This window comes from Stenella coeruleoalba (assembly GCF_951394435.1).
Source record: "Stenella coeruleoalba genome assembly, chromosome: 20".
In the NCBI taxonomy this organism is placed as follows: domain Eukaryota; kingdom Metazoa; phylum Chordata; class Mammalia; order Artiodactyla; family Delphinidae; genus Stenella; species Stenella coeruleoalba.
The window spans coordinates 10818791-10830192 of record NC_137166.1 but is presented as its reverse complement, the minus strand read 5'-3'; the positions used below and the strand labels follow the sequence as shown (position 1 = coordinate 10830192).

General features: G+C 45.9%; 1 long non-coding RNA gene across 2 annotated transcripts in view; it reads right to left on the bottom strand.

Annotated features, from left to right (window-relative positions):
• Positions 1 to 561: 561 nt before the first annotated feature.
• Positions 562 to 11402, bottom strand: part of LOC307179226 — a 69555-nt gene continuing 58714 nt past the window's right edge. For both annotated transcript variants that reach the window (XR_013825344.1, XR_013825345.1), the window contains exons 3-4: positions 1301 to 1474; positions 562 to 641 (exon numbers count right to left, since the gene is read on the bottom strand). This is a non-coding gene — a long non-coding RNA (uncharacterized lncRNA). The remainder of the gene's footprint in view (positions 642 to 1300; positions 1475 to 11402) is intronic.

Here is an 11402-nt window from a genome sequence, read left to right as displayed (position 1 = left end):
AAGAACTGCCAAACTTAGAACACAGGCAAAGACCCACTGCAGCAAAGAAAGGAGGGCACAACTCACACTACTGTTTGGAGAGTCTCAGGAAACCATGTGGGCTCAGATCATTAGAAATTCTCTATTTTTGCAGGAGTGGCAGAATCACTGAGTAACCTCCACCAATGAGCCCCAGGAATACAACAGAAGCCTAAGATTGAGGCTTAAGAGGGAAAACCAGAGAATACCCTTTCGCACCTCAATGGGGCCAGTGAGGATCAATTACAAAGATCAACTGTCCATCACACAGAATGGGGCAAGACCATGCAGAACAATGATCTCTGAGGTTCTGGCTCAGAGGGAAAGCCTAAAGCTGAGGGGGTGGCGGGGGGCATAAGAACATGGAGAAAACCTCTGATAACCTGTCCCCATCTCAAGCACAAGGCAAAGCTGGAAGAATTCAAAGCTGGGGGTCCACTGAGGGTAACCAGAGCAACAACAGAACGCACAGCTAGCTCAACCACTGTTAAGATTTTCTCTTTATCTTTGGTGTTCAGCAGTTTGAATATAATGTACTTGGGTGTGGTGTTCTCTGTAGTTGTTTGGCTTTGTATTAATTGAGGTTCTTCAAATATGTATTTGGTCTTCAGCCTTGGAATTTCCTGTGATAAGAGGGATAAAGGTGTCTTTTACTATGTCAGTGAGGTGACTTTTGTAAAGCCCTTAGGTAACTTAGGGATGAGGGCTAGTTGCCAGGGGAACCAATCACATGATTAGAGGGTTAGAATTTTCAGTATCCCCCCACCACCAACAACCTCCGGGAAGGGAACAATGGGCTGGAAGTTGAACCAATTACCAATGGCCAATGATTTAATTATTCATGCCTATGTGCTTCTGCCTATGTAATGAAGCCTCCATAAACCCCCAAAAGGACAGGGTTTGGAGAGCTTCCGGGTTGGTGAACAGGTGGAGATTCTGGGAGAATGGCAGGCCTGGAGAGGTCCTGGGAGCTCCACACCCTTTCCACATGCCTTGCCCTGTGCATCTCTTCCATCTGCCTATTCCTCAGTTACACCCTTTTATAATAAACTGCTCATCTAGTAAGTAAAATGTTTCTCTTAAAATCAATGAGCCACTCTAGCAAATTAATTGAACCCAAGGAGGGGCTCTTGGGAACCCCTGATTTCTAGCCAGTAGGTCAGAAGCACAGATAACCAACTGGCCTTGCAACTTGCATCTGAAGTGGGCGGGAAGGAGGAAGAGGGAGGGAGAGGAGTGTTTGCTGGGCTGCACCCCGCAGGCCTGCAAGGTCGGTACTTACCCAGCTCTAAGACGAAAGAAAGAGCCTGGAGTCAGAGACAGAGACGTCAGTGGTTTAATGGTTAGAGGGACTTTACACATCTGCAGCAAGGTCCTGGAACAACATCGCACCGTGTGCTTCCGGCGGCATGCAGGATGTGGCAGAAGTCTTCGCTCCCAGGGGAGAGGGAGGTCCCTAGTTATAGGGAGAATTGACATCGGGTGGGCTCATCGGTTACCAGGGAAACTAGCAAAGGGGCACGAGGCCCCTCCTGGCCCCTTTGATAAGCTAACAGGTGAAGATGTTCTGACCTAAGTATTAGAACAGGGCTTCCCTGGTGGCGCAGTGGTTGAGAGTCCACCTGCCGATGCAGGGGACACGGGTTCGTGCCCCGGTCCGAGAAGATCCCACATGCCGCGGAGCGGCTGGGCCCGTGAGCCATGGCCGCTGAGCCTGCGAGTCCGGAGCCTGCGCTCCACAATGGGAGAGGCCACAGCAGTGAGAGGCCCGCGTACCGCAAAAAAAAAAAAAGATTAGAACAATCACTAGCGGGGGCAGGGGTAAGTACGTAGGAAGGTCGGTCACGTGAGTAGAGTATAGGTGAAGCAGGGGAGGTACAGAGAGCAAGACAGCAGCCACCTTGGGAGGCCTGATCAGACAGTCTTGTAGGACTGAACACTTAACTCGTGGAATATGATGTAGTCTCCAAGTATAGCTGAATTGAGTTGAATTGTAAGACACGCAGCTGGTGTCCCAAGATTCGCTGGCTGGTGTGGGGAACATCCCCCCACACACATGGAAGTGGTACCAGATCCTGTTTTGAGAGGAAGGGAAATCATCCAAGGCGTCTGCACAAAGGACCTCCTCGACGCAGAAAGAGGGCACCTTGAGAACTTCCCTGAGGCTGTGTGAAAGAATATTATCAAGCCTCAGTGGTGAGTGAAAATGCAGCTCTTTAAGAGAGATGTGTGGTTATTGAAATGTCCTGGCTGCGCACTGGTGAGCCAAACCCCACATCTGGCCCCAGCCATCCTTCCTCTGCCTTAAAAATAATGAAGTGTGGTGCCTTGAGTTAGGGTCGGTATCCCTCAGGGTGCCCATTATTCTCTACTCACCCCCTGTATTGCCTGTCTAGCCTCTTAACCATCCACAGACTCACAGTAATACACACACGCCGGCTCCACCGATACGGAGGCCCCAACCCTCAGTTTCAAAAGGAACAAAAATTAGACCAGCATGGAATAATTTTTTATTGGCTTGTTGGTGGATTTCTTTGGGCTCATCCTTGCTTTTCAGCAACTTCTTTCAACCTGGCTTATAATTATGCAACTACAGTACCTGCTAGAATCACTCAGCCTTCCCAACCCAAACACATTCACCCTCATCCACATGTAATTTATCTGAAACGCCATGTTGGTGTGAGCATTATGCATTACTGCCTAGGCTTCTATTTCTTTCTTAAATAATGAAACACCCTAATGGAAAATATTCCCTCTAAATAAATTTTAATGAGCACTTATTTGCCCAAACTGTCCTTTCTCTGAATGGCAGAAATTTAATATGAACCTGAATTATCAGGGGCATTTTGTGATAATGGGCTTTGGGAATAAATCATGCAAAGATGACTTATTTTCCTGTATCTTCTAAACTGCAAGTGCTGCGGTAACAACTTCCTCTCAAATGCAAAGTCAGTACCAACGTCTTAACTCGCATCTCTACAGGGAAATGTCACATCAGAAATCATGTCAAGGTGTAAGATATTACTGAAGATCGAAGGCAACAAAAAGCCTAATTGTTATAGAGGGCATATATCCCAGACTTTGCCACTACAAATGAAAATGCTTGTGTCTGCTATGTTTTTGTTGTTGTTGTTCCATGCACTGAATTGTTTTTCTGAGGAAAGAAAGCAAATAGGAAATACCACCCTGTATCCCGGGCAGGCTGGGAACTTGGGCCTCATTGTGCTAAGCAGGGATGAGAGCAGGGTCAGACGCAGAATTTGGAGAGGTGCCTTCCAGAGAAGAGCTCCAGCGTCAGTAAGGATTATGAGTCTACGAAGTAGGGAGCCTGATTGGAGGATGACCCCTTAGATTACAGAATGCACACCGTCAATTACTCTTCCAGGCTTTCTCTCCATCTGAAATACTGCCAAAGGGAGCCATTGCCATTTCTGAATCGTTTTTATAATAGAAATGACACTGAGAGGACTCATTTATTCAGTTACAAAAAAATTGTATTGCACACCTACTAGAAGCTTCAGAATATTAAAGAACAACAATAAAAGAGAGAGCTTCCATTTTCTTTTTTCTTATTGAAGTCTAATTGCCATATAACATTGTATCAGTTTCAGGTGTACAACATAATGATTCAACATTTGTATACATGGCAAAATGATCACCTCCATAAATATGGCTAACACGGAGAGTTTCTATTTTCAGAGAGCTCTGTTCTGGGCTGAGGAGCTCACAGAGAAGTCAAAAACACCTCAGTGAGTATCAGTCAGATTCTTCTTTTTAAACCGGAAAAGTGTCAGCTCAATGAGCACCTCCAGGGGACAACAGGGCACAAAAGTCCCACTCTTCCTGTTCCCCGGAGGCTTTGGGCATGGAGGGAAACATGGACTCCAGATGCTGAGGGCTGCATCACCCACCAGCCTCCATCCACAAGGTCAATGAACGCCCCGAACACTCTGCATCCTTATCAGTAAAATGGGAAAAGAACGCCCATGTTGTAAAGCAGTTGCGAGGTGCTGGCAGACAGTAAACATTTCAGGAACGTTCTCCTAACCTCCTCTCCAATGAGCACTCTCCTGTCACCTCTCCCGCCACCGCATCATAGGACTCCGCCTCCCCCCCCACTCTCCTGGCAGTTTTGTCCAGGGCCAGCTCTGTCCACAGAGATGATCAAATGATTAGAACATGGAATCTCAAAGACGATATGGGAAGTGGAATTATTTAGTCCATGGAGAGAGAAGGTGGACAAAATACTATACAATGTGATTAAGATGATTTTGTAATCAATAACGGTAATATGCCCCCTCCTACTTTACGTACCTGAATCATTAATCCTACTAAAAAAAACATTAAAATAACATTTATAAAACATTTAAAAGTTACGAAGCACTTTCATATTTACTTTATCATTTGATCTTCAGAACAATCTGGTATTATCAGCAGGACAGAAATTTTACTAATGATTTTTAAAATGAGGAAACTGGGGCTCTGAGGATCTATATGGCTTGACCCAGTCATACAGAACATTGATGGAAAAAGAGGACTCACGTAAACCTTTGCTTCCAAATCCTATCTCCTTGTAGCCTGTCATACTGCTTGAATAAATATCTCTAAAAGAGGACCGGCCTTGACTTATGACATACCAGTAGGCCTACTCAACAGCTCAATTTAAATGTCATATTGGTAACTCAAGCTAGGTCCAAAACGTTATTCTTGAACTCACCACACACCTTCACTCCTTCAAAGCTTCCTGTCTTCATGCAGGTGCCGCCAGTCACCCTAGTGTTCATGCCGGAAGCCTTGACGTTACCCCTGACACCTCACCTTCATCCACCTCTTGAATATCTCCTGAATCTGACCCCACCATCCTAGACAAGCCACAATGATCTCTTCCTTCTCACTGCCATGCCCCCTGGAATTCATTCTTGCCCCCCTCTAATGTGATCCCCCAGACACCATCGAAGTCATCTTTTAAAGCCTGGATGTGAAGCCACCCCTTCCCTGCTGAAGTCCTCCGTCTTAGTCCTCTCAGAGCAGAGCCAAGTCCTTCATGAGTGGACCACTGCCAGCTGCTTTGACCTCATGTGCTCTCATTCTCTCTACAACACCAACCCAGGACTCTTTCGGGTCCAGGCAGCACATCTCTGCCCACCTCTGGACCTTTCCACAGGGCACTCTCTCTGGGTGGTGGGTCCTTGCTGCCCACAACACCTGCTTCCCTCCTACTATCCCGTGTGTATTCTTCTAAATGCTTTTGCTCTTCCTGGTTTTTTTCCTCAACTCCTCTTTTACTCCAGGTGGTAGGCAGAACAATGGCCTCTCCACTGATCTACATCCTAATTCCTGAAAGCTGTGAGTATGTTACAGGGCAGAAGAGATCTTGAGATGCAATTAAGTTACGAATCTTGATACGGGAAGATTATCCTGGCTTATCTCACTGGTCCCAAAGAAATCACAAGGGTCGTGATCCAGGAAAAGTAGAAGGCAGGGGAGTCAGAGAAGATATGACTGCAAAAGTGGTGGTTGGAGTGATGTAATTACTGGCTGGGAGTCACAAACCAAGGAATGTGGGCAACCTCTAGAAGATGGAAAAGGTAAGGAAATAGATTCTCCACTCCTGCCTCCAGGAGAAACACAGCCCTTCCAACACCTTGATTTTAGCCCTGTAAGACCCAGTTCAGACTTCTGACCTTCAGAACCTTAAGATTCTTTTTAAGCTTCCACGCATATTTTGTTACAGCAGCAACGAGAAACTAATACCCCTCTACTCCTACATCCCAGGTCCTCTTAGGCCCCCTCGTCTTGTGTTTGCATAGCATTCTATACTTCTCTTAACTGCAGGTAGTTCTCTTGCAAACAATTTATATGGAATATTTTGTTTACTGTCTGTTCTCCTGGCCAGAGAGTGTGGCATTCCTCACATAACCTGATTTGGCCTCCACTGATTCCCCAGCATCCAGCCCAGGACCTGGCCTAAGAAGTAATTCACGGATTCAAAGAGCAGGAGTCCGAGAGCATTGCTGTGGCAGGGGAAGCAGGATGCATCAATATAATGATGAAAATAAATTGGTTATTTTCAAAGAAAGCGGCAACTGACAGGCAGCGTGTGTTGATAAGGAGGAGAAGGACTGTCTCCCAGGGCTGGCTCACTACCTTTCTAAGTTGACACAGGAGTAGATGCTGCTTGCAGGGTGGTACAACCTCTCCAGTGAGCTTCTGAGTTTGCATCACAAGGGACTGAGTGGTCAGGTGCCTCTGAGGGACAGAGGACATGGCATTCTAGGTCCCTCTACTCTGAAAGGGAGTCCTCCACCAGGAAGGAGGGAACCTGGGGCAGGGCTTGGTTTCCACGTGCTCTGCAGTGCAGAGTTATGGGAAACCAGCAGCGTCACCGGGTAGGAAAAGAGGAGTCATTTTTTAAATTTATTTATTTATTTATTTTTGACTGCGTTGGGTCTTCGTTTCTGTGCGAGGGCTTTCTCTAGTTGCGGTGAGTGGGGACCACTCTTCATCGCGGTGCGCGGACCTCTCACTATCGCGGCCTCTCCCGTTGCGGAGCACAGGCTCCAGACGCGCAGGCTCAGTAGCTGTGGCTCACGGGCCTAGTTGCTCCGCGGCATGTGGGATCTTCCCGGACCGGGGCGCGAACCCGTGTTCCCTGCATTGGCAGGCAGATTCTCAACCACTGCGCCACCAGGGAAGCCCAAAGAGGAGTAATTTTAAGTGCCTAACATGTACTCACATTTTATTCCCAAGTGGTAAAACATACACACACACACACACACACACACACACGCACACACACCTCCCACGAGCAAGCTTATTTAGGATGTTTTAGACAATAAGATTTCCCTGTGAGGAAGAACTCCAGTGCAGCGCTTGAGATGATCCCTTCTGAAGTTACACGCATCAAATTCTGGCTCCCTCATTTATAGTGAATGGACCAGAGTTGAATCCCTAAATCTCTCATTTTCCTCATCTGCAAAAGGACTTGTAATGCTCACCTCGTCAGACTGTTCCCACATCCTGAGGATTAAACAAGAACATGCCAGTGAGATGCCTGGCGCACACCACGTGCTCAATAATGGTAGGAATTGTTATCATTATTCCGTGGGGCAGGAGAGATGGACGATGACATTGATTGGTGCTTTTTATAAGCCGTGCACTGTCTCTGGAGCCTTCACAATCACCATCTCGTTGTATCCACACCACACCCGTGTGGTCGAGAGAATCATCCCCACCTTGCAGGTGAGGAATCTGGCTCACAGAGGTGGTGTGATTTGCCCAGAGCCAGACAGAGTGTAAATGGCAGAATGTTTGATCTGGTTCTAGAACCAGACTGGCCTGGCTGGAGGAAAAGAACAGTCAAGAGCTCTGTAGGAACACTGCTGGAGAGAATCCTGATGTGAGCGTAACATTTCTGGGAAAAGGAAACTGGCAAACCTTACTGTCAACCATCAGAAGGGGATCAACAGGAGGAAAGTAACTCCGGGAAAGCATTTAAAAAAAAATCTTCTTTGAAACAGAGCTGATTTCACTAGACAAACAGAGAGGCAAATTCATGCAATTATCTCTGCATACACGCCTGTCATCTTCTCTCTTGGTAGACAGTATACTTTATTTCTTAAGTAAAGGGGGAAAAAAAGAGGTGTTGTTATTCATACATTAGCAGGCTGAAAAATCTCTCTCCCCCTGCTTCTCTGTTGTAGTCATCGGCACGTGTTAGGATGAATTTTGGGAGTAGGTCAATTAAGACATCTGTAAAAAGCTAGTAAAAGAAAAATTTCTCGGTGTTTGCTAGTGGGAAGAATACCATCAATTGCTTCCCGATTTGGGGGAGAAGGAAACTAAGGGTCTCTCCCTCAGTGGAAGTGAACTCTTTGCTCCAACCACATGTGCCTGGAAAGTAGGAGCATTAACTCATGGGGGCAGACATGCATCAACATGACTTCCCACTGCCCACACACCTACCACCTGGACAACCGGCTCCTCTTCCCAAGGCCCATCTGGGTTCCGTATCCCCAAGGAGGTGAAGGCTAGCCCTCGCTGTCTGCTTGCTAAGCCTCTCTGGGGACTGATGGGGCGAGTGTGTGTTGTGGGGCTAGAAGGGTCCAGGCATCTGCTGGCCAGATGGCATGGTCCTAGCTTTCACGTGACTGTGTCTGCCCACCGCAAACTGGGGTAAGAACACATATTCGTTCACAGTCCTGAACTCTGTTTCCTTCCAGTCCCCCCTCTGGTGGAGCCCCAGAGTAGTGAACACCCTTCTTCCAAATTCACAGAAGCCCTTAGACGTACTTCTTGCTATATTTGCAACTGTACGAAAACAGGCTTTTGTACATTCAGAAATATTAACCTACTGGGATACTCAGTCCTGGGGCTCCTCAGGGAACCCAATGGGAGTCAGAGTGGCTGGTCGATTCTGTGGTCCCCCAATTTCCTCCTTTGCCAGGCCTGTCCCACAGGTGCGCTGAGCCCAGAAGACATGGTGAGCACTGGTCTATGCCCTCCCTCCATGGAGACCCAGGGCACAGCTGGATCACGAGGCCAGAGAGAAAGGACTTATGTGAAGCCATCCTAGTGACCCAGGGGAAGGATCAGAAATCAAAATCTACCATGGGAAGCAGTGAAGCAAAGGGTAAAAAGAAGTAAGTGATAAACCAATTGTACAGTAGACTCTCATTGTTATTGAAACAATAAACTGTATAAATGTTATATTCATATATCTTGAAAAAACACCATAAAGAAATATAGCAAAATACAAAATTTTGAGCTTCTTCCCCTGCCCCAACCGCTAGGAAAACAGGTGACATTTATTGATTGATTTACATACGTATGTATTGTATGTATGTATTTATTTCTGTGTGTGACACAGACCTATTTTTTCCCCAAATTTTCCACATGAAGCATGTACTTTTGTCATAAAGACAAGAAAGCTACTGTTTAAAAAAATTACAAATGCTCCACACCGGCCTATGAGCTTGAAGGGAAACCATTGATGGAGACAAACAGAGTCATTCTCCAAGCTTCCCTGTAACCAGGACACTGAAGGTTTAAAATGCTCACATCAGCAAACATGTAGTCATTAGGCTATAAATTTTTTAAAGACGTGGATGTAAGTGACCACCTTTGTACAGAGCAGACTAAACAGAGGCAGCTTCCTCTTACCCCTGATCTAGTTCCTCACCCTCACGGGGCAGGGCGGCTCTCCTTTGACCATCTCCATCCTCTCCTGGAGGTTCAGGGTCCAGGAAGCTACACACCAAGGTCAACAGCAAAGAAGTGAGATGGGTCTGATGCAAGACAAAGCTCAGGGCTACAGTGCGGAGAAAGCAAACGAGACTGCAATCCCAGCTCAGCAACCACCGAGCTGGCAAATCTTTGGACAAGTTATTGATTGTCTCCTGGACTCATGTTCCTCATAGGTACCAGGGTCCTCTCTTTTGTCTCCAAGGAACTTCTGCGGAAGTTTCACAGAACACTGATTACTCCTCAGAAGAGGAACTGGGAAAAACGACAAACGTGAATCAGAAAAACAAACCAACCACCTTAGCTCAGTAAACATGGAATGGAAGTAAAGTGTGTTTACCTTTACTTTTGCTTAAAATGAAAGAAAACCAGGACACCTGGCCCTCACGCACGCCTCAGATACTATGGTACAACTGTACAATAATTATACAAGTGATCTGATGTTTCAAAGTAATGCCGGAACGCCAGAATCGTCTAAGCCTCTATTGTCCAATATGGTAGCCACTAACCACTTGTGGCTATTAAAATGGGGCTAGTCCAAACTGAGGGGTGCGGTAAGCATAAAAAACACTCTAGATTTCAAAACTTTAGCATGAAGAAATGGTAACGTATCTCACTCACATTTTGCATTAATTATACATTGACCTCAAAATATTTTGAGAGAAGAAATCAAATTATTAAAAATAATTTCACCTGTTACTTTTTACTTTTCTTTTAGTGTATCTTATAAGATAATTTAAAATTACTTACATGGCCGGCACTATATTTCTACCAGACAGTGCTGATCTAGATGAAAGGTTTTCTTTCTGGGGATAGGTCCTACCTGCATGCCCTTCCAGCCACCACGTGGCATGATGAGAGAGCTATGTGAAGGGCACTGTACTGGTTATGGCGGCTGTGATGTGAGCCACTGTTTCTTCTTCCCTCCTTCTTCCTCTTCTTCCTTGCTCTCTCCTCTTTTTCCCTTTTTTGTAACGTCACCTATGCCATTGGCCTGCCATTGCTAAGCTCTAATAGGAGTGAGGTGTCAGTCAGATAATTAGCTGCCATTACACTTCACTCATCATTAGCAACTGATTTACTGGGAAAGCTCCACTCTAGGTAAAATCATTACCTGCCAGCGAGATGTCACTTGTAGGGACAGGTCTTGCCTGCCCAGAATACTTCCAATGTTCTTTAAGTAACAGCGCTCTGATTTTTCCTTGCAAAACTGATCAATGCCTTTCGTTGTGTCAATCATAGTGCCCTACACTCTTCCCCTCCTCACTGGACATTCAGGACAATTTGACTCCACTTCCCAGAACTTGAGTCTCAAGAGAAATGACGCACCATGGGAATGAAGGTGGATCTAAGCCATTGCTATATATTCTCATTTGTCTCCAAAGAAGAATGACCAATCGCACCTGCTACTGGACTCTTAGAGCTGCCTTGACACTGTGCCTGACTGATTTTCAATTCTCCCTTCAATCTGTTGAGCTAACCAGTCATCTTCCTGGTTATAACTGGTTTTAACCTGGTTATAACGAAATAACTTTCTTTTGCATGTAAGCTACGGGGAGTCATTTTCCATTCGTTGGGGCCACAGCCCTCTATGTCACTATTCTGATTCAGCAACTGTAAAACGTATGTAGGGATCTGGCTGTAAATATTAGTATCAACAGTAGAAGCACAGAATAAAGAGATAAAATGGTTGAAATTCAGCCATCAGCTTTGTCTTTGTAAGAAACTACAATTGGGGACAACTGAGGGGAACCTACTGCAGAGCACAGGGAACTCTACTTAATGCACTGTGGTGTCCTAAACGGGAGGGAATTCCAAAAGGGAGGGGATATATGTATAAGTATGGCTGATTCATTTTGCTGTGCAGTAGAAGCTTACACAACATTGTAAAGCAACTACACTACAATCAAAATTAATTAAAAAAAAAAAAGAAACTACAATTGGGGAATTCCCTGGCAGTACAGTGGTCAGGACTCTGCGCTTTCACTGCCGAGGGCCGGCCTGGGTTTGATCCCTGGTCAGGGAACTAAGATCCTGCAAGCTTCGTGGTGTGGCAAAAAAAAAAGAAAATGAAAAGAGAAAAAAAAGAAAAAGGAACAACTACAATTGACCTGGCTCCCAGCTAGCTCAGTTAAACACAG